The sequence below is a fragment of the Macaca mulatta genome, chromosome 15 (genome assembly GCF_049350105.2).
Source record: "Macaca mulatta isolate MMU2019108-1 chromosome 15, T2T-MMU8v2.0, whole genome shotgun sequence".
Taxonomy (NCBI): Eukaryota; Metazoa; Chordata; class Mammalia; order Primates; family Cercopithecidae; genus Macaca; species Macaca mulatta.
The window spans coordinates 120,306,974-120,334,417 of NC_133420.1; the positions used below are offsets into that span (position 1 = coordinate 120,306,974).

Here is a 27,444-nt window from a genome sequence, read left to right on the forward strand (position 1 = left end):
ACACAAGTCACAGCCACGTGGCCTGGGCTCACCTTGCTCCATCTTAAAGGCGAGGAGCCCCAGTCCCTGAGCTCTTGCCAGCCTGTCCAACACCACACAGTGGCTCTGGAAGAGGAGAAGCAGGTAGCCTGGGATGTGCCTAGGGACTTTCTGAAGGCTCAACCATCCCAGTTATGACCTCCCCCTGCTCCTCCTTGCAATATCCCTCTTCATTCCTTGTGGAGAAGTGTGGGCTCCATAGAATGAACTGGCAAGTGTGCACGGTGTGGACGGCTCTGAGCAGCTGCCACCACCTGGGGTAACATGGGCAAGGCAGAGGACACAGTCTCCAGCCAGGCCCCTATCACCAGCTGCCTGGCCTGGTACAAGCTATGTTACTTCTCCCTGCCTCAGTTTCTTCATCTGCACAGCGAGGATAATAACAGTGCTTACCTCTTAGGGTTACCATGTGGTTTAAAGAAGGAAATGCAGAGAAAGTGCTTAGGACAGTGCTGGCCTTGTAGGAAAGACTCACAAATATTCATTGTTTCATTGATGAGAGCAAGAAGTGCGCTTGTTACATATTCACCCAATAGTGTGGGGTGGAGGAATGATGTACAGGCGGACACCCTCTTGGAGGACCTGCTAGTGTCTTACTTCCTCTGTACATGGATGGCGACACAGAGGAGGAAGTCTCAAGTTGTTTTTCGTTTCAAAGCGTCTCGTGTCATTTAATAGCCCTGCACTCACACTCGCCCGGAAGTGTGAGCTTGGTTCTCCCTGCGGCAGCGTCGTCACTAATGGGTATTTTCAGCCCTGCTGAGGAATCTGGGCCTGCTCCTTGCCTCCCTCGCCTTCCTCTGCAGCCCACGTGAATTAGCCTGCCTGCCTGCTTAGGGACTGGTCCCTGCAGTGTGGCTCCTGGGGCCCCAGCTTCACTCCTTCAAGGGCCAGGATGTTGAAGAATGGGGAAAAGGACCCCTATGCTAGCCTGCCCTGTGTGGCCCAAGGACCCTTGCCAAGACCAGGTGGGGGTCAAAGTGCAGAAAAAGAAGGATGTCGATTTCAGAAGAAACCGTTGTGAGAATGGCAAGATGGCTCCAGCGTCGGCAGCTCCCCTGGGGCCCCACCCCAGCAGCTCTTGGCAGCAGTCACACAGCTCTCGCATCCAGCCTCGGCCACATGGAAGCAGGCCTCGCTTCCCCCAGCTTTGCTTCTCTGCCCTGCAGGGCTCCTTTCCTGTCCCAGGGAGCTCTACTTTCCAAGCAGTTCTGTGGCCAACAGCTGGAGTCTTATTTTAGGGACAAGCTGGCAGCCCAGCATTTGTACTGAATGTTCCGGGTCGGCCTGGCCTGCGCCTGGTGCACCAGTGGGAACCCCATAAGGCTGGGCGTGGGGGAGCGAATTGCTTCTGAGGTTTGCTGACATTCTGTTTGGCTTCCTGAAATGCTTTCTCTTCATTCAAAGAGCAGCTGCTGGTCTCTGCCCCTCTGTCTTTCCTTCCTCCTCCCAGTGGCTTCCCTGTTCCTGCTATCCTGGCTTTCCTGGCTTTTTTGATCCTCATCCTGGCTCTGGGGGTAAGGAGGATGGGTCTGGAGCACCTGTGAGACCCAAGCCTGGGCCCCCCACCACAGAGGATGCAGCCTCCCAACCCCAAGAGCCCAAGATTGGAGGCCCTGAGCAGAAGCTGGGGTAGGTGAAGTGGGCGCTCAGTCTGCGTGTTATCTGGGGAGGAGCTTGGGTCTCTGGGACACACTGGTAAGATGCGCTCCACTCGATCCTCATCATAACCAAGGGCCCACCGGTGGACTTTTGCTTCTGGTGGCCCCAGGGCCCCTGTCTTCTGGCTCCTGCCATCTGTGGCGGATGAGGGATGTCTGACTTCCCCTCTCTGGGCTGTTGGCGGGAGTGGGGGCAGTGGGAAAACACACCTATCAGGCAGTCCCACCCCTGCACAGAGGAGCAGAGACTGTGCCTCAGCCCCAGATTCCTGCCCAGTGGGGACCACATCACGGACAGACACGTTCCTAGCTGGCTGTGTGCAGTCACTGCCACCTTGGGCTCCTGGGAGGCACCAAAGGCCCATTGGGGGTTCCTGAAATGGCGGCACCCACCACAGTCAGCTGCCATCATGCAAGGCACCGAATCTGCTGTCCTGGTGGATGGGATCCACTTTCTGCCTTTCCTGTTCAGCCTCCCCGGGTCCCATGTCCTCTCTGTGAGGCCATGGCAGGATATGTTGTGGGCAGCTGGATTTCCGGCCCTCTCTGGCAGAGTCAGAGGGGTTGCCTTTGACCAGCAGGAAAGGGATTTGAAGGCAGACGCAAGTGGGCCCTGCCCAACTCAGACTGGGGAGGAAGTTTCTGCAGCTGCGGAAGGAGAAGCAATGAATAGCCACTGTCTAGACCCTCCCCTATGACTCCACGCCCAAGGTGCTCCAGACAGGCCTGAGAGTCCCCTCTTCGGTCCTAGCCACACCACTCCTGGTGTGAGCCGGGCAGGCAGCCCAGCCCTCTCCAGCCCCGGCTCCTGGTGGCAGGAGGTGACTTCCTGGCTGTAGCAGGAAGAGTCTCCAGGTTATATGGCCGTGTCCCTGTGCCAGGACTCGGGGTAGGGGTACACTCTGCTCTGGCCCCCGCAGGAAGTGAGTTCCAAAGGAGTCAAGCTTTTGGAGGAGAACTTGGTGCCTGTGCTTCTGACCTGGCATTGCAGGAGCGTAAGCCCTGGTCAACTTGTACGAAAAAGCCAGACCCACTGTCACCATCTCATAGGCTGTGTCGCATGCTCTGGTGGTGAGGTCCTGTTTCCCAGCCCTCCTCCCTAGCATGGGGCTGCTCAGGGCAGAGCTCCGGAGATACTGTGGGTTCCTTTGGGGTGGGAGAGCCTGTGGCCAGGTCAGCGAGGAGAACAGAGTGGGAGCATGAGGGTGGGCTGGAGAGGAGCTGTTTGTCCTGCCTCCCTGACCCCAAGGAGGGCACAGTCCACAGGCTATTTTAGGGAGCAAGAACTGGCCAGTCAGAATGTGCCTGAGCCTCTCCCCAAGACAGCAGAACCATCAAAGGGGAACATCTTTGTCTTGGGGGAGCCACGTGGAATTGCATCTAGAACAGATTGTGAACAGGAGCGCCTGTCAATTTACGTTTATCAGGACTTGGTTCTTTTCCCTCCCAGACTTGCCCTGCAAATCTCGTGGTGGGGTGGGGATCAGAGAGCAGAGGGCTTATCTTGACTTTCACGATCTTAGTGTTAATGATAGTTACCCAGGTTGGAGGTTTTTAGCCCCTTTCTTGGCCCTAGACCCAATGGCTCCGTCCATGATATTTTTCAAAGTCTAGTGAAGCAGCAGAGAGAGGAGTGAGAGGGAGGCGAAGACAGAGACAGGACTCTGTTGGCAGATCCCTGCTGTCTTCCAAGACCCTATATAGGCTTCTGTGGAGTTCTTGCAGCTGAAAGCTGAGTCCTTTGCCTGGGGCAGGGGTGGCGTGGGTTCTTGGCCATTACACTCCTGGAACCCTGAATCTTACTGTTCCACAGTCGCAGACCAGCCAGGCCTAGGACCTCAGAGCTGCTTGTGGGCCCATGGAAAGTCATACTTGCATCCAGTCGGCGCTGGGCCTGCTGCCATTTTGCAGCTTCTGCCCTGCACATTTTTAGGTCTCTAAAACTCTCACAGTTAATTTTTTCTCTTCCTTTAATGGCACCCAGAAGGGCACCCAGCATTATGCATCAGGTGTTTGACCCAGCTGCATGTGGGATGGAGGGTGTTTGGTTTGGTGGGTCCTGGGAGGAGTTCAGGCCAGGTCAGGATTTATCATTGTTATTGATGCTACAGATAACAGCCGTGCCCTGAAGCCTTTCACAGAGTTTATCTCCTTTCTTGTTACTCTGATAGGGCTGGGATTGTCCACCACCTGCTCAGTGAGGGCTAACATTGAGTATCCAGCAAGAGTGCTGTATTAAATCATATCTTGGCCAGGCACTATGGCTCATGCTTGTAATTCCAGCATTTTGGGAAGCTGAGGTGGGAGGCTCACATGAGCTCAGTTTAAGACCAGCCTGGGCAACATAGTGGGACCGTGCCTCTACAAAAAAAAAGAAAAAAAAAAAAAGAAAAAAAAAATTAGCCAGGCGTGGTGGCACATGCCTGTAGTTCATCTACTCAAAAGGCTGAGGTGGGAAAATCGTTTGAGCCACAGGAAGCCGAGACTGCCGTGAGCCATGATTGTGCTATCGTACTCCAGCCCAGGTGATAGAGTAAGACTCTGTCTCCAAACAAAAAGCAAAATCTCCTCCTTGGTGGAGACCTCTCAGAGTGCTGGGGAAGGGGCTCCGGAGTCCACAGCCTCTGTTCTCCTCACCCCTCCCTCACTTCCTGGCTGTGTGGGTTTAGCTAGATCAAATGATCTCAGGGTTAGTTTTAGAAGCCAAGGTTTGCATGCTAGGCCCTAAAAAAGATTGCATTTTCAAAAGGCAGTCACATCAACCTAAAAACTCTCTCATCAGCTTTTCTTGCAGTATGGCTTGACACCCCTCCTCTGGGAGGTGAGCTCTCTGTCCCCTTCCCTAAGACCTGCTTCCTTCAGTAGACTGGGATGGAGGTCACCTTATGTGACTCGAAGCTGTGTCATAACAGGTGATACAGATCACAGACGGCGCCTGGCCCGCACTCTCTTGGTTTGCTCACTCTGTGGGAAACCAGCTGACATATTGCGAGGACACTCAAGCAGCCCTGAGGAGTGGCCGACACCCAGGATGAGGGACCACAGCCCAGCCCTCAGGGGATTCCAGCCAGAAATGCCTGAGTGAGCCAAGACCCACAGAAACCATAGAGATGATAAACCATTGTTGTTGTCTTCAGCCACTGAAATTTTTTTTTATTATTTTTACTTTTTTAATTTTTATTTAGTATGATGCCCTGAACAGGTCCATGGCAATAAGAAGAAATCATTATTGCCTTACTGGATTTTAGATTATAGGCAGACAGAAACTTGCTAGCTCAATTGCCAAGCCTCATGCTTTAATTTATGAATAACATTTCCGTTGTGCCCATTGACTATTTAGGTATCAACTTCTAAGGGTTTTTTCTTGTTTTGTTTTCTTCTGAGACCAAGTCTTGCTCTGTCACCCAGGCTGGAGTGCAGTGGCTTCATCATAGCCCACTGCAACCTCCACCTCCCGGGTTCAAGCAGTTCTCCTGCATCAGCCTCCCGAGTAGCTGGGATTACAGGCGGCACTACCACGTCTGGTTAATTTTTGTATTTTTAGTAGAGATGGGGTTTCAACCATGTTGGCCGGGCTGAACTTCTAAGGTTTTTGAATGTGGCTCTCCTGGCTCTGATACAACTAGAAGTAAAACTGAGACAAAAAGCATGGCTCTTCACCTACTGCTCAGCGTACCTGGGCACTGGACTTCTTGTTTCTTTCTTTCCCCTTCCAACCAGAAAGCTCTGTAAATAAGAAGAAGGGGACTGAGACCCACAGGGTTGCCTGGACATTTGGAAAATAATTTTAAATATTTTCACTTGATCTACAGGAGATTACACATTTGCTATGGAGAGCTTCAATTACTAAATGATTAGGTTCACTAGACTAAAAAACAATAATTCTCTGCTGAGAAAGTATTTTATATTTCTACTTTAAACTTTGCTCTGTTCTGGTTAAATGTGTTAGAAAGGAACACTTGTGCCGGTTAAAGGAAATTGTCAGAAGAAAACGAAGGGGTTGAAATGGAAGGATGTTCTTGGATTTGGAGTTCCAACAAAAGAATGTAAGTGCTGGATGCAAACTTCCAGTTGCTTGCTCATCTCTGGGCAGAAAGGAGTTTGGTGCTAAGTGCAGGTGGAAAAGGGACTTCTATTTCCTGATTGGGGTGACTAGACCATGGTGAGTGTGTGTTCATCCATAGTACCAGAGCGTGTGTTCACTCTTTACCCTCTTCCTCATGGGCACCACACTTCCAGCTTCTGCTGCAGGCCATCTTGGCTCTGGGATGGAGTCCTGCACAGGGGATGTGGGCGGATGTGGCAGCTTTTTAAATTCTCTGTGTCTCCTTCACGTTCTCTCCTCTCATTTGCTAGACAGACAAAGAGGGCCTGGAGACCTCCGAGGCCATGGTGGTGACAGGGCCACTGAGGAGGGAAAGCCTGAGTCCCTGAAGGTTTGTGTGGAGTACTATCTCCCCCAACCTATGGTAGACTGGGACAAAGGGATAAACGAACTTATAGCTTATTAGGTTACTGAAAGTTAAGAGTGGTTTTCATAGGTGTTAACTCATCTTGGCTAATATACCTACAAACACCTTGGGGACAGGGACACTTGTTAGTGCTCCTTGTCTTTGCAGAGTCTAGCTGGTAATGGGCACAAGGATGTTTACGGAATGAATAAGTGAGAGATAAATGTGTCTTTACTTAGGGCAGCATGGTGCTCTGCTTTTCTTTCCTTTTGTTTTCACAAGATGATGGAAGAAGAAAGTGCTGAGGTCAAACATTGCTATGGTCTGATGGTGCCCCCCCTAAAATTCATATGATGAAATTCTAACTCCCAAAGTGATGGTGTTAGAAGGTAGGGCATTTCGGAAGTGATGAAGTCATGGGGGATGAAGCCCTTATGCATGGGATTAGTGCCCTTGTGAAAGAGGCCACAGCACTGCCTTCCCCACTCTACCATGTGAAGACACAGTGAGAAGTCATCATCTGTGAGGAAAGGGCCTTCACCAGTCACTGAATCTATCAGTGCCTTGCTGTGGGACTTCCCAGCCTCCAGAGCTGGGAGAAATACATTTCTATTGTTTAAGAACCACCTAGTCTATGGTATTTTGTAATAGCAGCCAAAATGGACTAATACAGCACTCTAAATAGAAAAAATGGAGATTTCCTAGCTCTTAGCATCTTCTTATTCGTTTACAGAAGAATAAAGTCATCAAGAGTTATTGATGCCAGCACTGCCCTGGAGGGACCAAGAGAACAGGAACTTGTTTTCCTTGTGTTTACCTTTCTTCAAATCTATCCTGTAGACACATCTGATGGTCAGAGTGGTGTCATCTTAACAGTTATGCCTAATTGTTTTCATAAATAATCATATTTAGTAGGAAAAGAATAAATGAGTCAGAAAGTTTTATATAATAATGTCCTTTAGTTGACTGTGTTCTTGGAAACTCTGGTTGTTCAGAATTGCAGACAAAAATCCTATCACACTGGGAAAGAGCCTAGGTCAAAATGAAATTCCACATTAGTGTTAAATTTGCAAACTTGAGGTGAACACAAGCATATTGTGTTAGTCTGTTCTCACACTACTAATAAAGACATACTCAAGACTGGGTAATTTATAAAGGAAAGTGATTTAATTAACTCACAGTTCCACATGGCTGGAGAGGCCTCACAATCATGGCAGAAAGTGAATGAGGAGCAAAGTCACATCTTACATAGCAGCAGGCAAGAAAGCATGTGCAGGGAAACTCCCCTTAATAAAACCATCAGATCTCATGAGACTTATTCACCGTCACAAGAATAGCATGGGAAAGACCTGCCCCCATGATTTAATTACCTCCTATGATTCAATGTCCCTCTCATGACACTCGGGAATTATGGGAGCTACAATTCATGATGAGATTTGGGTGGGGACACAGTCAAACCATATCACATATCATTGAATATTTTGTGTGTGTATTTCCAAAAAGGTACTAAATTGTCCCTCCCCCATGCATAAAAATGTAACTCCAGGTACTTTCACCTCCAGGCTGCATGAGCCTGCTCAGAATCAGACAACCCATGAACATCCTCCATGTTCAACTCCACACGTCACAGGTGGCTTTCATGGACAGCCAACAACCACCATGCTTTACTGAAAAAATATAGGAAGAGAAACATGCAAAATGCCGCATGGTACACAAGGACTGGAATAAGTTTTTAGAAACTCATGTGTTCCTTATTAGAACATACCAAGTAGATTTTTGACTCCTTAAATAACTTTATTATGGATCTTCATGTCAAAGAGGGAGTTTTAAACGGAGACATTGATAGGCTCAATTACTTCCATAGGTTATTACATTTTCCTTCATTGTAGACCTGGCTATGTGCTGTGGTCAACACATTTGTACCTGCCTACCCTTGGATGGATTTTACTACATTTAGTGGCTACAAACACCCAATTTTCATGAGTAGATTACAAGGCTCTTTGAAAAATAGGACTAAAATCCCCTATGGATGGAGTCCAAAAGCATGCATATGTATTTATTTTGAACTACCAGAAGAATCTTGGTCATGTCCTTCTATCTGTTCAGTGTACAGGCTTCGACTTAAAGTTTTTATTGCACAAACACCATGCCGAGGATGTCTGAGTCTGCAAAGGACAGAGCGGAAGCCCAGCTGTAGCAAGCTGCATTTTCATTCTGAATGTCTCGGAGATTAGAATTTAATGTAGTTCACAGGAGTTAAGGTTTTCTTCCAAATCCTTTGACATGTTGTGGATTGTGGATTCCAAGTTTATGATCATGTTTATTAGCGCCTTCCGCATTTGTGGGGCAGATTTGCCTGTGGGGGAACGCTTTACTCTTTCTGGTGGATAGACTTGTTTTTCTGAGGTTTGGGAGGCGGGGGTAGTGGTGATGATGCTAGAGAGGTTGTGTTGCCCCAACTTTTCCTCCTCCCTGTCTCCTCCCAAGATGTGGGAGTCATAAAACCTGAGTTCAACTGAGCAGAAATGCAAAACCTCACTGCAAGACGCCCCAGAGCAAAGGTCCTGAGACGTCACTGGGGTGCGCACCCACATGGACTGATTTCAGGGACACGTGTGGTGGGTTGTGGCTTTAAAACGTAGCCCGAATTCTGTGATATTCCTCCAGTTGAGAGATGGGGTCCCCCTCTCCAAGCAGCCCTTCACAGTTGGTAACCCCATGACTCCACAGCAGCCAAGCACAGGGAGAGTGGGCTGAGGCCCGGCTTGGTCCATGGCTCTCGTGGCTGTGACCTGGAATCATCTCCTTTGTTAAAGCCTTGTCCTGTTGGGAGGCTGAGGCTTCTATCTGTCATTAGGGGTATAAACATCAGGTGGGCAGTTCTCGGATGAGGGAAGGAAGAGACATAGGAAGTCAGGAGGAGAGGGCACTGAGGAGAGAGCCGCCCACCCCAGACCCAGCCAAGCGTGCCCACCTAGGACTCCTTCTGTCTGTGCTTGTGGACAACACAGCCAGACGGAGCTGCATGCCCCACAGTGTTTTCTTTTCCTGGGTGGCTCAGCTCCTGGAAGCTCATCCGTCTCTTGTGTAAGGAGGTGGTCTGACAAATGCCTTTTGCTTGGGAATTTGTGACTCTGTGTTTGCGATGCAAGCCTGGGGCCACTGCTGCTGTTGCAGGCTGTGAAACATGGAGTGGCTGCAGGGTTGGGGGCTTTGGAGCTTCCTCTAAGGAAAAGGAAGGCACCGAGTTCAGGGCTCTGGGTGGCCTCCAGCTCAGTGTCTGCTTTCATGGGATATGGTAACACGGAGAGCAAGGCTGTCTGTTTGGAAGAAGCGAGCAAACTGTCCCCACACGTGAGAGAAACCAGGAGACTCAATTCTAGTCACGGGGAAGTGAGCTGTCATAGCCCTGAGTCTGAGAAGGCGTCTAGTCGGGGACACACCAAGGCAGAGCTTGGGTGTGAGGCCAGAGCAGCATGGACCGTCCTGTGCAAATACAGGGTTGGGAACAGAACTCTTGCTGGTGGAGACTCCCTGATAGAAGTACCCGGGAGGCCCCACTTTCCATCGCTGGGCCCCCCTTGTCTGTGCTGTGGGTCCTTCATGCTGTACCTTTGTGAGTGCGGTTGCTGGTGTAAACTCTGTCTGGGTAGTGGAGTGGGGCTGCTGAGAGCTGGAGGGAGAGTTTTGGGAGAGTCAGCACTGGGGGGCTACTTTCCTTGCTGTGTGGGACCCAGTGCCCGCAGCCATCTCCTTGAAGTGAACTTTTAACAAAGTTCTTTGTATGGTGAGCTAATCACTCCTTCCAAAATGAGTCTGGCCGGATGTTTCCCTTCTCTGTCTAGGAACGGAGGAGCACGTGTTCCTGCTGCACTACCCACATGTTACCAAAAAAAAAAAAAAAAAAAAAAAATTAAACAAACCTTGAGCTGAGTTCATGACACTTACGCCCATGTGCTTAGGGCAAAGGTCCGGATACCTGCCCTTGTCTTTGAAGTAGGTACATAGCACGATGGACTGATGAGTAGGTGGACAGATTTGAGAGAAAGCAGGTATGGCAAAATGTTCATGGTGCATACACACCGGGGGGTTGAGGGTGCAATTCTTTCCGCTTTTCTAGAGATTGGAAATGTTCACAGTGAAACACTGGGTGATCTCAGAGTCATGGGGCCCCTTAGGGTCACCCACTCATGTCTCTACTCTGCATTGATCGCACTGTCAGCATACAGAACTGGAGATGGGACACCTGCCCTTTGGTAGTGCATGGTGTGTATTCTTGGGAAGGACACCCTGTGGTGGAGGACAGGCTGCCTCCTGCAGGCCAGTCAGCAGCCCTGGCTCCCAGGCACTGACTCCTGGGAGAAGCCCTCAGTCACTGAGACAAGGCCAGACAGAGCAGATGAGGCAGTACCACCCCAGGTCGACAAGCACTAGTCTAGGCCTGGAAGGCCCAGGGAGGGCAGCCTGCCCTGGGGAGGGTACACAGCATGGGAGTGGCCGCCACAACCTAGAGCCTGGGAGCCTGAGTCCCTGGTTGGACTCTTTGTTCGTTCTCTTTCTTCTTATAAAACCAAATGGTGCTTGAGCCAGTCGTTTAGGAAATGGTAGCAGTTCTCTGCTCTGGGTACCACTGCATGTACTGAAAATCACCGTGGTCAGGCTTTCTCTCCAAGTTCATGAAACTATGGGGGAGGCGGGGCAGTGTGTTTGGAGTTGTTTTTCCAGGAACCGTGACAGGTCCTGCTGATTCACACACAACAGAGAAGTATCTGATAGGGCTGCCAGGTTTATGGATGCAGCCTGTGACCTTGAAACGATGTTTTTAAATCTAAAGTTACTGATCTAAGTAGTATTAAACCTGAGACTCCACCTGTTCCTAGCTGGAGCTCACAATTAAAGTCAGTCGACCAGATTTACCATTTGTGGTGAAGTCACTGTCAATGCCACACACTCCTTGGGGGAGTGAGGGTTGCACTGTGACTGCTCCAGTGGCTGAGGGGACCTCACTGTTTCCAATGTCAAGCCTGTGTTTCTATGGGAACCCAGCCATCCCCCCGCTACAGTAAGACCCAGCCCAACTCACAGGACATTCAGCTACTTTCCACTGAGAGATATTTTTTCTTTGGGGAGATTTCTTGCCTCATTTTGGATCAAGCTTTTATTTTAAATTAGTGGTGAGCTCTAAGCATCGTGGAGATCAATGCAGGAAGCTTCCCCCTTTGTTCTTGATATTGTACATGTACAAGAAGCAATGGAAGGTGAAGCCTGCCTGGGCTCAGAATGACTGTACAGATATGGCAGTGATTTTGCTGTGGCTGAAGGCGACCGTGGGGCACACCTGTTTCCCAAGTTACTGCCTCAGTTTACCTGAAGTGATTTTAATTTGGCTCTGGGTTTACTCATTTAGAAGCACTAAGGAAAGCTTTGCTGCAATTTCTGGTTAAAATTGGCACATTGATCATGTGTGTTTTTCTGCATTCCCTCTGAATCATCACAAAATTATAGTAAATGAATAGGAAAAGATATCAATCCAAAGGGATGTGGATACCAGCAGATCAGACATGTCAACACAATTTTGGAAAACAGAAAATACATGGCTTAGCTTAGTTAATACCTGTGTATTTAGTTAATACACAGGTATTAACTAAAACCTATGTACCAGCAAGTTTGTGTGTGTGTGTGTGTGTGTGTGTGTGTGTGTGTGTGTGAGAGAGAGAGAGAGAGAGAGGTACTGGTATAACAAAAAAGAAAAGCTATGGTTGTTCCAGTTACTGTTGGTGCACAACAAACTAACCCAAATGAGAGTACACAAAGGTCATTTTGTCATCCCCACAGATTCTGTGGGTCAGGAATTCAGATAGAGCAGAGCAGGGCTACCTTATGTCTGATCCACTGTGTCAAGAGCCCTGGCTGGGAATACTCAAAAGCTGGACTCAGCTGGAGCTGTCAACGGAGCACCTCCACGTGGCCTCTTATGTGGCAGGGCTTCCTCACAGCATGGTGGCTAAGTGCACAGTGGGAACATTCCAAGTCTCTAGGTGACAGCCGCTTGGCCTTTTCTGACTTAGTTGCAGATGCCACATTGCCCTTCTTTTAACCATAATCAGTTGTTTGAAGCAGTCACAAGCCTGCCAGATTGAAGGGTCCATAGACTCCTACCTCTCAACAAAAGAGTAGCAGAGAACTGTGGAACCATGTTTTACAACTGCAACAACGGTCACACAGAACCCCAGGAGACTTGCAATCAGAAGCACCAAAGGCCAGGATGTGGCACAGCCACCCTGTAGAAGGCAGGAAAGTTACTCCTTGGAGACACTGACCAGGGAGGCTCTGAACTTGGAGATTCCGGTCAGAGTTGAGGACACAGAACCCAGATGGAGAGCAGATGAATTAAGTGAAAACCTGCTTTTTGAATAGTCAGACCCCTCCCACTCAGCCCTCCACTCGGTTTTGGGAACGTTGCCACCAGGATTATGCCCGTTACCCAGAATGTCAAAGGATTCTTCTTTGGTGAAACTGAGAAACCAAAGAAAAATGACCTATTAATTGACATAAGACCACCAGGTACCCACCTGATAAACCTACAGTGAAGTGATCCTATGACAAGCTCCACTCATCCTCACTGAGCTTCCAGCCAGCCGACTGGGGCCTTAATTAGTGAAAGAGATGGCCCTAGACACCTAGGCAGCTGGGGAAGACCTCTGTTGGGAAGACACAAACACACAAACAGACGAAACAGCAACAAACAGAAAAAAGGAACTCAGGGAAAGAAGTACAATGCATTAGAAAAACAAAGACAACTCAAAGACAATGCAAGAAATAGCCAATGGTGAGATGTTAAAAAGAGAACTTTTAGGGTATGTGAAAGAGCTCTTAGAAAATAAAAAAAAAAAAAATGTGGCAGAGGTAAAAAACTCAATAGGAGTTTGGGAAACGGTGTTGAGGAAATCTTCCAGAAAATGGAACAGAAAACCAAAGAGACATACAAGAAGAAAATTCAAGGACTAATCAAGGAGATACATCTGACGAAAGAGGAGTTCCAGAAATAGAAAACAGAGAGAGAGGAAATCATTACAGACATTTATCAAAATGGAAGGAGGGGAATTTTTTAGGCTGGAAGAACCATGAAGTGCTTGGCACAATGGTGGACAAAACCCCCCCACATCAATGCATATCATCATGAAACTCAGGACTCCAGGGATAATGAGAAGATATTAAAGGCGTGTTGTGGAGGAGTGGGAAAAAAGAACGAAGGGAGAGAGAGAGAGAGAGAGAGAGAGAGAGACTGAGAGACAGTGAGAGAGAATAGATTCTATGCAAAGGATTTAAGATGAACTTGACCTCAGACTCCTGCTCAACAGCCATGGGAATCGAACACCAGTGGAAGGATGCCTTCCACACCCTGAGGGGAAAAGACATGCATCCTAGAATTTCATACTCAGACAAACTTTCAGTAAGGTGCAAAGCTCAATGAGTAAATTTGCTGCTAGAAAACTTGACTGATTGCTTACGAAAGTGTCCACATTTTCCTTGGTTTAGATTCACACAGAATCTTTCAGAAGATTCTGAAAGATCTGCAGCCTCATCTAGTATGGTGTTTATCCCAAATTTACAGGTACCCTCCTGACATGCTTTTCCCTTCAAGTGGGTCCCATGTCTGTTTTCCTTTATGGTCAAACTTCTCGAAAACATAGTATACATCAGTGCTTCTAACTTTTTTGGACCTCTTTTTTTTTTTTTTGGACACAGTCTGGCACTGTCGCCCAGGCTGGAGTGCAATGGCAGGATCTTGGCTCACTGCAACCTCCACCTCCTGGGTTCAAGCAATTCTTCTGCCTCAGCCTCCAGAGTAGCTGGGACTACTGGCATGTGCCACCACACCCAGCTAATTTTTGTAATTTTAGTAGAGATGGTGTTTCACCAGGCTGGTTTGAACTCCTGACCTTGTGATCCGCCCCCCTCAGCCTCCCAAAGTGCTGGGATTACAGGTGTGAGCCCTGTACCTGGTGGATCGCTCTTAAGAATTGATAAAAATGACAGAACATCTTTTAGAAACGAAAAATGAATGTATGCATACGTATGTGAGATTTTCCAGTTAACCTGGAAGGTCCACAGGTACATGGGCCACCTGCTCTTTCTCTTCTCACACCCAGTTTTTACATGCACTGTCTTACTCCATTTTATTAACTACCTTCTTCTTATTTTTTCTTTTGTATTACAAAAGTAATATAATGCAGAAAAATAAAATCAAAGAGAAAGTCCCAATTTATCCCTGTCTTACTGGATTATTCTCCCTCAGGTGTTCTGATTTATCCTCCAGGTATTTTTAAATTATGTGTGTGTATCTGTGTGTGTGTGTGGTCGGCGGGGGCGGGGTGGGGGTTCATGTATACATACAAAATAACTGCTTATAATCTATCTTGCAGTCACATAGTGTGTTTTGAATAAAACCCATATTTCGAATCACAATATAAATATCCTGCTACAGGTTGAGTATCCCTTATATGAAATGCTCGGGACCAGAAGTATTTCAGATTTTGAATTCTTTTGGATTTTGGAATATTGACATTATACTCAGTGGTTGAGCATTCCTAATCTGAAAATCCAAAGTCCAAAATGCTCCAATGAGCATTTCCTTTGAGCATCATGTCAGCACTCAAAAAGTTTTGGATTGTGGAGCACTTCGGATTTTCAGATTTAGGATGCTCAATCAGTATTTGGCTCCTCATGTGATAAATTATGGACGTCCTCCATGTTAACACATAGAGATTTTTTTTTCCCACTGATTTTGTCAGTTCCATTATATTCCTTAGAATGAGTCCTCTTTTATTAACTTCACGCCTTTTTGGTGGCTATTTAAGTTGTTTGAACTTTTTTTTGCTTATACAAAGAGTGCTGCAATGAAATATACATAAATATATAGAGAAATCAGTAGAAATAGATACATATATATTTACATCACCAGCAATACGTTTGTAGAACAGATTCTTAGAAGTAGAATTGCTAGGTATGTATTTTAAATGTTCTGTGGTTGTTGCCAAGCTATTCTCCAACAACATTGTACGAATGTATACTTCCACCGACAGAGTTACTGGAAGGCCTCTTTCCTCATGCCTTCTCCAATGCTGGATGCTAGCAATATTTTAAAAATATTGAGGATGGGTCAGAAGTAGTACAGTAGTTCAAAGTTGCTTTAATCCTCATACATTTAACCCAACTTAATTCAACCCAAATGAATGCTAACTCTTACAGTAGACAGACTCCATGATCGAATGAGCTAACACGATCAGGTTGTATTTTCTAGCTTACTCTGTCTAAAGCCCTGCCCTTGGACTCAGGGCAGCTGACGCAGGGAAGGGAGGGGCACAGGAGTCAACGTGCTCAGTCTGCCTCAGCTCTGCAGGGGTTCTTGTCACCTGATGCCCTGTCTCCTTCGCCAGACTGGTGGGTCTGTCCCCTGCCAGGGAAGTTGGGAAACTCTTGCTGTCACCAAAGTTTGTCTTTGTTTTGCAAAGTTTTGCAAAGTTTGGCAATGTTTGGCAAAGTTTTGCTTTGCCAGTGTTTTTATTGGTTTGTCTTTTTCTTTTACTAATTTGTAAAGGCTTTTGATGTATGATGGACCATAACCCTTAGTTTTGTCATGGGGGGCTTAAATATTTCCTCCCACTTTATTGTTTGTTTTAAAACTCTGTGTTCTCTTTCGCCCTACACACATGTTTCGGCTTTATGTGTTTCCAGGTAGCAATATTCTGAGAGCTTCTGGATTTTCATGTTTTGCTTGGGGGGGTTGTCCTGTGCCAAGGTTATGACATCTCCTTCCACATGTTTCTATTAAGTTGATAGTTTTTAAAGCGTATTGATATATTTAACCCAACTGGCATCTGTTTTCATGTACATTGTGAGGGTGTGGGATTTTTGGGGCAGCTCTCTTCACCCTGCTGAATCCCTTGTTGCTAGGACACTGCTGGCCTCTGAGGGACTGGATCCCAGGGCTGTGTTTCCTGCTCCCCTTGCCTTGCCCTGTGACGCCGCTGGCTGTGATGCCCACTCCTTTCTCGCAGTTCCTTCCTGGGCCTCAACAGAGGCCTCCGACCCTGATTTCCATCCTTCTGCTGCAACTGCTCCTTCCAAGATCCTCCTTGGCGCCCCCCCGCCTCATTACCCTTCCTCCAGCCTAGCTGGAGAGCCCTCCCCAGGAGCCTCAGAGCTGGTTTCGTGCCTCTGTCTCCTGCCAGCCTCTGTGGTCTGTATGCCACTGGCTAGCCCCCTGCAGGTGCCCGCACACCTTCCCTCTCTGGACACCTGCCTCTTTCTCGTCCCCTCACCGACAGACCCTAGGCACTTCTGTCTTCCCCTCCCATCCCGACAGGTCCCCTCCACTCTGGCCGTATGGCTGACCCAGCCGATCCCTCCTCCCAGCCTAGACCTTGTTTCCAGTGACCTTCCAGCTTCCTCCTACTCAAGGACTCCTGCTCCAGACCATGGCGCTGCCTGCGCTTCCTGCAGCCTGACACCCATGGCTTTGCAGGGGCCACGTCTTCTGTGCAGAACTCTTCCTCCAGCTCCCTTTCTGGCAAATGCCTGTTTCCTTGCAGCCTGGTTTAATCTACACCCTCTGCAATATCCCCTGACCTGCCAAGTGACTGGGTCTTCCTCTCTGCCACTTCACAATCCGGCAGAGCCTGCGCACGCCGAGCTTGGCCTGAGGCTCTGGTGTGCCAACTCACTGTCAGTTGTCGATGAGACCTTGAGCTCCCGGAGGTCAGAGCCCCAGTCCTCCCTCCCTCGGCTCCCAGTGCCTGGTGCCTCGCAGCGGCGGGGACCTGATGAGAATAAAGCTGTGAAACAGATGGTCTTGGAAGGCGAGGAGGGCAGGGGCTGTCCCTGTATAGGTCAGGTGGGCCTTGGCAGCAAGAGTAAGTAGCCAGCCACGCCAGGCACTGCTGCGGGAGCTCAGGCCTGCTCTGCCCTGTCTGTCCATTCAGCTGCAGCGCCACAACAGGGAGGGTCCACGGCTGGGAGCCTGCCCAGCTTGATCGAAACTTCTTTTTAAAAGCACGCATTTGTTCTTCACATTCCAAAGCCTCACCCAGCCCTCCTAGAACTACCCTGCTGTGCACAAGGCCCCCAACACCCCTCAGAGGGAGTGATGACTGCGAAGATGTCTTGGAACTGGGATCTCCCGCGGGGTCAGGCGGCCCCTGCCTGTGCGGGCACACACACCACTGGATGCGTTTCCCTAAAGCCCCTGGAGTGAAAGTGATGCTGCCCTCCACTGCCTTCAGCGAGAGGCTTCGGTAGGAGGCTTTCCAGGCCCTGAGTGCGGAGTCATCCGGAGGGCTGGCTGCTGCGTCCAAGCACACACTCTGACCTGGCTGGAGCTCAGGTCCGGTCACAGGCTGGGTCACCTTGGCCTTTCGTCCTCTCAGCACGGAGTGACTGAGGAGGACCAGCTGCTTTTCAGCCTCAGAAGTTGGCTAGCAGTGGGGTGCAGACCCTGCCCCTGATAAGGAGAGTTTAGCTGTCCCTTCTCTGTCAGTCCATCTACGTTACATGCAGTCCTCTCCCCACCGGACTTCCTTTAAACCTGGGTTGGCAAAGCATCAACATGTAAGTCGCCACCACTTCCTTCCTCTTGGGCAGCCACCATGAACTCACCACAGGCTGCGTCTGAACATAGCCTCAGAATCCTTCTCAACACTGGAGGAGAACCACCGTGTGAAATGAGCGCTGCAGACCATGCGTGCTGCTGGGGCGGTGATGAGACACCTCTGAAGGTGCCTGTTGTAGCTCGAGGGAAAACCCTGACCATGTCCACAGTGATCATCACAGATGGTTGGCAACGGGGTCAGGGGCGCCTTGGGGCTTCTAGTTCAACTCTCTTGTTTGGAGGATGGCATGGTTTGGATCTGTCTCTCCACCCAAATCCCTTTGCAATCCTCAATATAGAAGGTGGGACCTGGTAGGAGGGACCGGATCATGGGGATGCTTCTTGTGATAGTGAGTGCTCACGAGATCTGGTTGTTTAAAACTGTGTAACCCCTGCCCCCACCCTTGCTTCCTCCTGCTCGCTTGCCCCTCGCCTTCCGCCATGACTGAAAGCTTCCTGAGGCCTGCCCATGCTTCTGGTGCAGCCTGTGGAACTATGAACCAATTCAACCTCCCTTTATCAATTACCTAGTCTCGGGTATTTCCTTATAGCCGTGCGAGAATGAACTAATACAGAGGACGAGGACACAGAAGCACAGAGAAGGTGAGTGACGCCCCATCCGTGTCCAGCACAGCATTCCAAGGCATGCCTTGTGGGCCACTGGGCCCTGTGGAGTGGTGGGGACCACACACGCAGCTTGAGGACACTGCATTCTGGGGCTCCCTCTGAGGGACTGTGTATGTGGTTGATGTTACAGGTTCTAACAAGCATGGCTGTGAGGAGCTGATTTTGCTCACAGCATGTGGTGCACTATGCGTGTGATCATACGCATTCCCCCTGTGGTCCTCCAGCCCCCAGGGAGAAGCCCACACTGGGGAGGCTGTGCCTGCTTCTACCTGAAAACACTGAGGCTGGCTCAGGTGTCCACAGTTGGTGATGCAAGCAGGAGCAGGGCCAGCTGTTCTCTTTATTTCCATCAGAACCAGAGTGGTAGAGTATCAGTCACTGGCTCCATCGCCCATGGGACTGACGATGCATTTCTGCTGTCAGAATCTCACACTCTTAGGACCAAGCTGAGCGAGATCAGGTTTCCAGGCATCCACATGTGGTTCCTATAATGAAGACAGACGATCTCCTTGAGTGGAAAGCAGTTTTCCATCACTGGCATCCCAGAAACAGTACCTGGGATCTATTAAAGCCTCAGTAGGTATTCACTGAAAATTTTAAAAATCAGTTAAATGCTTGTCTGTGCTAATAATGCCTCTTTGTCCAAGCACATTAACCCAAGCATGAGTCCTGCATGTATTGAGGTGTGTGTGAAAGTGCATTTGCACGCAGATATGTCACTACTGTCAAAACCAGGTAGCGTTGCTTTGACCAGGTTGCATGCACCAGGATGCAGCACAGAGAGCCCACGACCGTGCCGTGTCACTGCTGTGACAGGTTGGTGCTGCTGGAGACGTGGAATGAGCTCATAGAGGGGACTGAAGGTGAAACAGACACTCAGGTCCTGATGATGTTGCTGCATACACACCACCCCCATGTAGACACTGGGAACAACCATCGTTTTATTGTATCACCTAATTGTGCGGATCAGGAATTTGAACAGTTGTTCCCTGCCCCACAGAGCTGATGGAGGTTACTTGTGATACCACATCTGGCACATGGGTTGTTCGGGGAAGTCCAAGACAGATTCACTCCCATGCTGGGGCCTTTATGGGGGTGGCCAAGAGGCTGAGCTTGGCAGGGGCCATTGACCAGAGAACCCACAGGTGTCTCCATCTCAATTGTCTTGGGGTCTGTGGACTTTCTCCCAGAGGGAGAAGGTTGCAAGAGAGGAGGTAGAAGCTGCCAGGCTTCTGTGAGTGAGCCTCCAATGTGCGTCTCTCCTGGTACGTCCCCTGGAAAAGTCAATGGAACTAGCCCAGATTCATGGGACTGGGAACTGGCTCCACTTCTCCATGAGAGCAGGAGCAGAGGCTTTGCAGCCAACCTTCATCTGTACAGACTGACGGGCCCTGAGATGAGTGCAGTGTGCCGTGGAGAAGGGAGAACCAGCCCTTCCCGTGAGGAGGCAGGGCTGAGCCTATGTGCTTGCTTCTCTGCCAGGCCCCTCCGCACTGCTCTGTGGCCTCTCTGCCAACTCCATGCCCCTTGAGGCTGGCCCTTAGCAACAGCATCTTCCTCTCCCTTGCTCTTCACCCCTGCCCCTAGGCCACGCCTGCTGCACTGCCCTTGTGCACACCTCCCTTCATGAGTCCCTCTTCTGTTAACCCTGTGCCCGTGCCATCTGTTTTCCACATGGGCCTGACCCCAAAGGCCTATTCAAAAAGAATTAATCATATTTTTACGATAACAAAATGACAAAAATTACATGATCAATTTGTAATAAAATGATACAAGCTAAAAAGTAACTTGGAAGATTTTCCTTCTTTGGAGTGTCTGAGGGGTTATCAAGGCCCTTCTGGAACTGACAATATGCAGAAGTGTTTGCTCCACCTTACGGATACCAGGCGCGGGAGAACCCCTAATCTCCAGCAGGAGATCACACGTCTGCCCTGCTGCCCAGGTAGCGTGAGGCACTCGGCTCGGCTTGTCTCCTCGGTGCATTGGGCACCCTCCATCCACCTTGGGAGGTGTGGCACAGGGTGTGGCCAGCGGGCGTGTTGGGCACTTTCCATCCACCTTGGGAGGCATGGCATGGGGTGTGGCCTGCAGGCGGTAGCTTCTGCATCAGACAGTCCACGTGTGAGACGCGCTCCCCACCCCTCTCGAGATGCCTGCTATCTGCAGAAAGAGATTCCACTGGGCAGCCCCCAGAAGAGGAGACTTCAGCATACTGTTGGTGGTTAATAAATGCCAGCTCCCCTCTGTGATCCTGTTGCTTCAGGAGGGTGGGTGAGGGGGTCCGGGCTCACGGGGCTTGCCCTCATATTTTCTTGAAGAAAAACACAGAATTCTGAGTCCTATGTTGGGTGTGGGTGGTGAGGGTGGTGAGGCTGAGTGCATGCTGCATTTGGGGAGGGTTTGAGGTGCCCGGGTTCCTTCACGCCTGTATTCAGAAGGCAGCACTGATGCTTCTGATTTGATCCTCACCGCAGCCTGCCAGCAGGGTCATGTGGCTGTGAGCACCTCAAGTGTACAGTGAGGAAATGGAGACAGGGGTGTTATGTCTGGTACCCAGAGCCCTTGGCTGGCCCAGGAGAGACAAGGCCGATCTGGAACTCCAGTGAGCCCCGGGCCAGGCTGTGCCCACTGAGCTCCTCACTGAGACTCTGATGGGTGCAGAGATGAGGGATAGGGGAGGCAGGTTGGGGAGTGTCCTGGAATGTGGGGAAACCCAGGGGGTGGGAAGATGAACCAAGAAGGAAGGAATGAGCATTCTTCCTTGCAGCTCCTCCTGCCCCTCATATCTGCAAATGCCCCTCTGGGTTTCTGCTACTGCTGTGACCTTTACACTAGGATGTTCACATGAGCCCATCCCTGCCCCCCACCGCTCACTGAAGCTGGGCCATGCAAGGTGAAGGGCTGACTTGGACCTCCTTAGTCTGCAATCCTGAAGTGGGGTGCAGGGGCAGGGAAGGCAAGCCCCGGGGCCAGTGGGTCTAATTCAGAGGCATCACGGTGAAGGGAGGGAAGCTAAGGAGGAGGAAAAGTGGCTTCGTAGTGAGAACAGATGCAGAACCACTTCCTTCTAGGGGAAGCTTGGGCTTCCTTCTTGGAAATGAATAACTCGCTTGTATTGACTGGTTCTACTTGAGGGCACCTTCTCTGACAGTGCCCTGACCCAAGGCTGCATGGCCCAGGAGCCAGTGGACCTGGCTGGTCTTGCTGCCTCCATCCATGTCATCCCTATAAGTGTCTCTTCTCTTCAGGCCACGACATTGAAAGGCTTTGGTTCCTCTTCTTAGCAGTTTCTACTTCTCCAAGTATCTGACAAATGAAGGGCCATTGCTCACCCTGGAGGCCGCTCTCCCCTTGACACCACACCCCCAGGCAGCTCCATGTAGACCTCCACCGTGAAAATGCAGCAGAGAAGCTTTGGCCTCATGCTGTGTCATTCCCCTAACACTGGAAAAGACACCTGAGGTCACGTGAGGCTGGTGGGCAAGGAGTTTGTCTGCCCCGACCAGGCAACTCTGGCCTGCAACCCACATGGGACCGACCACTTCCTGAGAACAGGAGCTCCTCACGGCCATCCGCAGGGCTGTTGTCTCTCCCTGCACCAAAAGACTGGGTCCCCGGCATGCCCCTAGGTCTCCCTGAGGTCCTTCTGGCCAAATCCAGACTCCCGTTGGCATCAGTGCTGTCACTTCACCATCTATGCCTCTTTCAAACCCTCTGTGCTCCTCAGCAGGGCGGGGTTGGAGGGGTGGGGACCGGGGCTGTGGGGTGCAGTCTCTTTCCTTCCTCTGCATTCTACGCCCTCCATGCTCTTGAGGTGCTGGGCACAGGGAGGAGAAAGCTGGGTGACCTCCAGAGGGAGAGGGGAGCCCGTGAGTGCCATGTCGGGATGGGAGAAGCAAAGCCTCAAGGACAAGAAGCTGAAGGCGCAGTACTAGAATGCTTTGCAGACTTGCTCCTCTTGTACCAAGACATGTGTGGCCCCCAGACTCTTTCACATATTTGATAGACAACCCTGTCACATGTCCACTAGGGTTTTGGAAAAACCCTGTTGCTTATTCTTGAATGGAATCATCCAACAATGATGGGATATCACTTAGGAAGCATCATGTCTCAGCAAAGTCTTGTGCTCTGTAGAAGGACAATTTTGGGAGCATTAACGCTCTCTCTGCATTGTTTTCCTAACGCTTTCTGTAGTGTTTAGTGATGATATTTGAGAAGTGCATAGTTAATTTGAATTTGCAAGAAGAAAAACTTCTAAGAGGTAATACTTTTCTTCTTTAGCAAGAGGGGCCATGCTCTGCCCATGCACCAGGGGAGGGGCAGAAAGAAGAAAGCTGCGGAGCCTGCAGGAGGCTGGCTGATTTCTCACCAGCTGAGCCCTCCCCGGGCAGCTTTGTCCAGGCCTTCATGGCTGTGGAGAAGAGATCCTGCATGCCTTTTGTCCTCTGCGAGCATCTGCCACTCCGGTATGGCCACCAAATGTTCTTCTCTGTGGTGCATGCCAGGGAGCTTTGCACACAGCATTCCATAGATAGCGGGGACTAGGGGACACACCCCAGGTGGACATGTGACAGGCAGAAGAGTAGTGCAGTGTGCTGTTCAGGGCGAGCATGCAAAGATCAGGCCACCTCTTGGGGAGACAGCCCATAGTGCAGAAAGAAGTCATCTTTCTTTCTGGCCATTCTCTTTTTCTCTACACACGAGCCCTGCAATAGGACTCAGTGGCTGCTGCCTTCATTCTGGGCTGGGCCACTCCTGCTCTCCAGGGTGGAACACTGAGATCTAAGGGCCTCTCCCTGTCATGATCCCTGTTTATCCTTCGTTGTGCTAAACACGATGTTTGTCATTACTAAAGGGCTCTTAAAATTGCATCTGCACGTCTGAATAGCCTGCTAATGCAGAGCTGCCCTTTGCATTTAACAGAGGAACCTGCTTCTGCCTGGCTCTTGGACAACGCTTCTTGCTGGACTCCTGCCAAGTGCAGCTGGGCTGGGCCTGGAGCGACCAATCCACTGATCCACCAATCCGGAGGGCAGCCCAGGAGGAGCGAGATCTTAGTGGAGGGACGCCCTGTCTGTCTGTGGAATGGCTTCTTCCTGGGGCAACCCCGAGAACAAGAGCGAAAACAGCCTGTCCTCCTCGCCTCCTGCCCTCCTGCAGGCAGCCACCTCCCCAGCTAATTGAAAACAAAAAGGGACGCCGTTGTGAAATTCAGCCCCCAGCACCATCATCATCTCCTGCGGGCTCAGGGAGCTCCTCACTGTGTTTATTTACAAATCAGCACATGCTGTTTTGGCCACGGCAGCAGACAGTGACCCCAGAGAGGCAGACCCGGAGCACTACACAAATTGCACAACACAACCGGGTCATCTGTCCCCTTTGCTGAAGATTCTTAAGAAAACAGAGGCAGCTGACTGTGCGAAGAGGCCATCTGGAAGCCACCCTCAGGGGCCGAGGGCTCGGGGCGTGTACGCCAGCCTTGGGGGTGCTATCCGGACACCAACAATGTCACTGCTGCTGCCAGCCTCAGTTTCTCCATCTGCCAAGGGTGCATGGTGGGGAGGGGGGGTGGGGGGTCAGCATGCAGTGATTAGCAGCCACCTGGGGTACTCTACTGGGCAGGCGTCTGTGCTGTGTCCTATAGTTTCAGCCTCACGTTCTCTCTCATTTTACAGATGAGAGAGCAGCTGGGTGGCTGCCGATTGTCGCCCTGCCCATGGCTGCCCTGGCCTGTAGCTGAGGGGCTGTGATGAAGGGCAACAGCGGCTGCTGTTCTGTGCGAGGCAGTTAAGCAAGGTGTCCGGTGGGCTGCACGGTGACTGGGTCAGCCAGGCCCTCCCCTTTGTCTTCCTTCTGCTCGCAGAGCTCGGGGGGCAGTTTCTGGATGGAGGCTGCTGGAGCTGCTTCCTGCTCGGTGCTCCCACACCGTTCTTCAGCTGACCAAGGAGTGACAGCAGGACCCCAGGGATCTGCCCGTGTGCGGCAAAGCACACACTTTCAGTGCCGCAGCTGATGCTTGAGACATCCAGCGGGAGGTCATTGCTTGGACTAAGACACAAGTCCAAGCACAAACGTCCCCCTGAGGTGTCGCCGGGGGTGTTCGGAGTGGGGGATGGGAAGAGGAACAGTCCTCGGATGGGGTCCTTGAGAAGACTTTTGGAAGGATCTAAGAGGAACTGACCCCCTCCACTGCCCCCAGACGGTGCACAAAGAAAACGGGCCCAAGAATCCCCAGAACTGGACTCTGACATCCACATTGTCTCCTTGCTGGTCACCAGCAATTGCTGTGGCTTACCCTCCTGGTGCTTCTGTGGGCCATCTGGGCACCTTGGGGAAGTCCCAGGGATTCCCATCAGCACCCCCTTCTCCCTGAATGTTCTATCCCACTGGCTCCCCCGGGCGGGGCTGGAGGGAAGAGCAGTGGCCTGGCGTTGTCAGGTCCAGCAGGGCTGATGGGAGTGGCTTCTGTGGGTGCCATGGCTCTCCTGTGTGGGTTTCCTGCCCTGGGCTCTGGGTGTGGGCCTTGATGGGCACAGGACTGTTCGTCTACCTCGTGGCACCTGGCCCTGTAGAGATGACAATTTCTGAAACAAGAGCATTTCCTCTGAATTCCAGGGAGCTTGGCTCAAGGGCCAACTTTGCCTTATGCAGGCTGGAGCCTGAATGTTTGCTCTGCTACCTGCTGTGTGACCTTGCAAAAAGTCCTTAAGTTCTCTGGGCCTTACTTTCTCTTTGGGATAATATTACAAAAGGCTGCTTGAGAAATGGGATGCTTTCAGAGATAACATAGAATGAAAGCACCGGGCACAGTAAAATTCAACTGCTATTAGTTCCTTTCTCCCTTATTGAAGAAGGAAGGCGGATGAAAGCAGCTTTCAGGAATGGCAGCTTGGAGAAGAGGAGAGGGAGTGGAGGCCTAGAAGAGGAGAGGCAGTAGGGGCTATGAGAATCCTCTGACATTGGCTGAGAGCCAGCAGTAAGAAAGAGAAACAAGTTGTCCTTCATGTACCCACTGGCTTCTTCCTTGCACCCTCGGGTGCCGAGCTGAGCTGCAGACACCCAGACCCCACAGCCCTTCCTCCAGAGCTGGCCGTCCAGGTTGGGAGTGACATTTGGCCAATTTCTGATTTTGAAACACAGAAACCAGGAGAGTTGAGTTAAACCAGGTTTACCGATGTGAGTGGCTTATTGACTATAGGTGCCCCTGGCCAGGCCCAGAAGTCCAGGGCTGGAGGGTGTGTGAGCCACCCAAATGCAGGGCCAGCCCTGGCAGGCGAGCACACAGCTAATGGTAATGGATGGCATCAGAATACGGAGCCAAAGTTTCTGGCAAGAAAACAATGAAAAATGCGCTATCTCTGAATTTTGCTCTAGAACTCAGTTGAATTTTAGTGGTCATGACCAGAGATGAAATTCAACCAGTTGACTGATATTTTTAGAAATGCCTCAGGCTTTGTCATCTCAACACTGGGGAGTAAGTATCCCAGAAATCTTGGGAGTGTGGGTCACAGCACCTGAACATTAGTCCTGTACACCTTAACATCAGAATCATGGATTCCCAGGTTCCCCTTGCAGAGATTCTAGTTGGGTTGGAGCCTGGGAATCTGTGTAAAAATACCTCCCCAGATTTGGAACCATGACCATAGACAATTAAGCAAAGAATGAGGTAAGGCATTCTTTTCTCCAAAATGTAATTTTCTGGGGCCCTGCTAGAGATGTGTCACCTGTCTAGGTCTCTTCTCTGGTGGGAGCTCAGAGTCCTCCTGAGAAGGGCACGAAGGAGAGAGCCTCTGGCCTTTCCCTCTGTCCTTTGCTCTAAAAACACAGCGCTGTTTAACCCGACAGAGGGTGACTTTCTTCTCTGGAGTGCTCCGGGTCACGCTTGGGGACACATGAAGGATACGCCCTCCTTGTCAGGCTCCCATCGCGCACGTTGAACCTGGCTTGTGAACACAGCCGTCCTGGACACTACTAGGAACAAAGTGTTCCCGGCGCTGTAGGAGCTCAGCTGCCACCTGGAAAACCTGTTTGGCCACTTTAGGTCCAGATGACGGGAGCCAGCCCAGCTCAGGAGAACAGAGTTGGCCCATGAAACACCCCACTGCTGCTTCCTCCATGCTGCTGAGACCTGGGAGGGCTCTGCCCAGCATAGCACACTGGGGTGGCCCTGCAGCAGCATCTGGGCTGCTGTACCCATCGTGCCTACCAGCTGGAGGGGCTCCCGGCAGCTCTGGGGCCTCCTGCTGTCATGTCACCTAGCCCCTCACCATCACTGTTCTCATTATCTCCCGGATGGGTGTGTCCACACCATTCCTAGCCTCATTTATTTATTTATTTTTGAGACAGGGTCTCGCTCTATCACCCAGGCTGGAGTGGAGTGGTACCATCTTGGCTCACTGCAACCTCCACCTCCGGGGGCTCAAGTGATCCTCCCACCTCAGCCTCCTGAGTAGCTGGGACCACAGGTACACACCACCATTACCAGCTAATTTTTTGCATTTTTGGTAGAGATAGGGTTTCTCCATGTTGCCCATGGCTGGTCTCGAATGCCTGAGCTCAAGGGATCTGTCTCCCTGAGCCTCCCAAAGTGCTGGGGTTACAGGTGTGCACCACCACACCTGGCCTCATTTAGAGACTGAGAAAACCAGATCCCAAGAAATTTGCTCACTATTGAGGATAGCTGTCAGCAGACACCAGATTTGGGCATCGAGTTAGCAAGCTCTGGCCATGTGCTTTAGTACTAGCCCAGAAAACATCCCCAGAGTCATTTTTAGAATGAGTTCTTCTTACTTAACCTTATTAAAAGACTTAAATGTGCATCAATAGTTCCCACAAAAGCCTAGTGTTACTGTTTTAAATACTGAGTTCATGAGCCAGTCAAAGACTGGGGCTCTCGCTGGTTCATTAGCTTGTTTCATGTTTGGAAGGAGACCCATGTTTATGTCCAGAACCTGATATTCTGTGTATGTGCTGATCTTGTTGGGAAGTGGTTTGAATAAAGCCAGAAATGCCGGTA

The 27,444-nt window shown here is 50.4% G+C and overlaps 1 long non-coding RNA gene across 1 annotated transcript; it reads left to right on the plus strand.

Annotated features, from left to right (window-relative positions):
* Nucleotides 1–492: 492 nt before the first annotated feature.
* LOC114672843 (uncharacterized) lies at nt 493–27,444 on the plus strand. Its single transcript, XR_013404943.1, has 4 exons — nt 493–1,671; nt 18,353–18,404; nt 18,852–19,004; nt 23,352–27,444. It is a non-coding gene; the product is annotated as an uncharacterized LOC114672843 (long non-coding RNA).